Source organism: Montipora capricornis, chromosome 1 (assembly GCF_036669925.1).
Source record: "Montipora capricornis isolate CH-2021 chromosome 1, ASM3666992v2, whole genome shotgun sequence".
Lineage (NCBI taxonomy): Eukaryota > Metazoa > Cnidaria > Anthozoa > Scleractinia > Acroporidae > Montipora > Montipora capricornis.
Window position 1 is genome coordinate 4,890,537 of NC_090883.1, and position 2,500 is coordinate 4,893,036.

Here is a 2,500-nt window from a genome sequence, read left to right on the forward strand (position 1 = left end):
ACCACTTAAAGGGAGTGAAGATGGACGATATGGACACAAAGGAATTCCTTCCAGTGCACCTTATCTTGGGGGTGTGTGACTACACCAAGATAAAGACTGAAACAGCACCTCTTATTGGAGCCGCGAACGAGCCTATCGCCGAAAAAAACAAGTTTGGATGGAACATTATTTCACCAGGCAAGGAAGTGGATCTGTCTCCAATGTTCCTGACTCAAACATCAACAGTGGATTACGACAACTTGTGCAGACTGGACGTACTGCGACTCGCGGATTGTGCAACTAGTGATCAAGAGGAGGTGTATTCCGAGTTCAAGGAGCAACTTAGACGAGATGAAGAGGGTTGGTACGAAACTAGCCTTCCATGGAAAGGGCACCACCCACCTCTACCAAGCAACGAAGCAGGCAGTCTTCGCAGGTTAACCGGTCTCGTAAAGAAGCTACGCAGCCAAGGAACGATAGAGCGTTACGATCAAGTGATCCAAGACCAAATCAAGACCGGAATAGTCGAGAGAGTTAGCGGACCTGCAACTGGGCAGCACGTATTTTACATCCCCCACAAGGCAGTGGTACGTGACACAGCAGAAACCACCAAGCTTCGTGTAGTGTATGACGCGTCAGCACGGGCCTACTCTGGTGCACCCTCGCTAAACGAGTGTTTAAATCCTGGCCCACCTCTTCAAAACAAGCTCTGGAGTGTCCTAGTTTGTTCTCGATTTCATCCAGTTGCAGTGACAGGAGACATCAAGCAAGCTTTCCTCCAAGTCCGAATCAAAGAGCAAGACCGTGATGCCCTAAGATTTCATTGGTTGAAGGACCCAAACAGTCAAACAGTGGAGACGCTGAGGTTTACTAGAGCCCTTTTCGGTCTGACATCATCGCCGTTCCTCCTGGGAGGCGTAATTCAACACCTGTTGGAGAGTTGCACACAAAACTACCCAGACATTGTCAGCGAAATTGAACGAAGCTTGTACGTAGACGACCTGATCAGTGGTGGCCCTACATGTGAAAAGGCAAAAGAGATCAAATCAGTTCTCAGAACGTATTCGCCAAGGGCACCTTCGAGTTGCATAAATGGCATTTGAATGTGAAAGAGTTGGAATCAGCCGCGTCAGAACCAGTCTTGATCGAGGAAGGAACGTACGCAAAAGAGTAGTTAAACGTACCCGGAAGACAAGGAGCTACCCTGCTTGGTTTGCCATGGGACAAAGAAAACGATACAGTCGGCGTGAGTTTTCCACAAGAGAAGGCTGATCCTAGCAAGCGGGGAATCTTAAGCAAAGTGGCGAAGATCTTTGACCCATTGGGACTGGCCTCTCCTATCTTGTTGGGGGGTAAGCTCCTCTACCGTGACCGGTGTGTGACGCCAAGCTAAACTGGGATGCAAAGCTACCAAGAGAGTTGAAGCAGAGTTGGACCCGATGGGAGGAGCGACTTCCTGAGCAGCTTACAGTCCCAAGGTCCTTAGCAGCCTATCAAGAGGACATTCAATCAATCGAGTTGCACGCCTTTGGTGATGCCAGTGGTAAAGGCGTGGCCGCAGCTGTGTACGCTGTATTCGTTCAAGAGTCAGGTGTCAATCAGGGACTTGTGGCAGCAAGAGCGAGACTCTCCAAAAGGGGACTGACGATCCCTTGGCTAGAATTGGTGTCTGGACATATGGCAGTGAATCTCTTGGCAAACGTGGCCTCAGCCCTAGATGGATTTCCCCTAATGGAAAAGTACTGCTCGCTCGACAGCACCGTTGCCCTGCACTGGATCAGATCCCCAGGCACATATAAGCAGTTTGTGAGCAACAGAGTTGAGAAAATACAAGCACATTCAGAAGTGATCTGGCGGCACGTAGGGACCTCGGAGAACCCTGCTGACCTTGGAGGCCGTGGTGGAGAAGTGCTAAACCATCTGTCTTGGTGCAACGGACCGAAGTGGTTGAACAACAAAGCGTGCTGGCCTCCAGATATTGTGACCAAGGCATCAGATGAATCAATGGCAGAAGTGAAAGCAACGCAAGAAGTCTTTGCTGTGGCGATAGCAACTACAGATGAGCTAGACACCCTTCTTGAGAAGTTTACCTACTGGAAGACGATGAGAATCTGTGCATGGATAATGCAGTTCCTCCACAACGTCCGTTCAAAAAAGATAGGAAGTCTAAAGGGACCGCTGACCACCGAAGAAACTAACAAAGCGAGAATCTTTTGGGTGAAAAGAGTCCAGACAAGAGCCACAGCGGATAAGCATTATCAAGAAGATCGGTTGCAACTGAATCTACAACCAAACCAAGACGGCGTATTGGAATGTCGAGGCAGAATCCAAGGGCATTTTCCGGTGTATTTGCCCGATAGTCAGCGCTTCACAGAGAAGCTCATAACACAAGTTCATCTTGGAACGCTCCACGGGGGAGTTGTCAGTACCATGGCAAAGGTTCGAGAGCTGTACTGGGTTCCGCGCCTAAGAAGATTGACCAAAAGAATCGTGAAGAGTTGCCACGGCTGTCGGCGGGTTT

The 2,500-nt window shown here is 49.5% G+C and overlaps 1 long non-coding RNA gene and 1 pseudogene across 4 annotated transcripts in view; one reads left to right on the forward strand and one right to left on the reverse strand.

Annotated features, from left to right (window-relative positions):
* Positions 1 to 2,500, reverse strand: part of LOC138043330 (uncharacterized) — an 82,236-nt gene that overhangs the window by 50,685 nt on the left and 29,051 nt on the right. The window lies entirely within an intron of this gene.
* The window catches only part of LOC138048671 (uncharacterized), a 4,333-nt pseudogene that overhangs the window by 1,777 nt on the left and 56 nt on the right, over positions 1 to 2,500 (forward strand).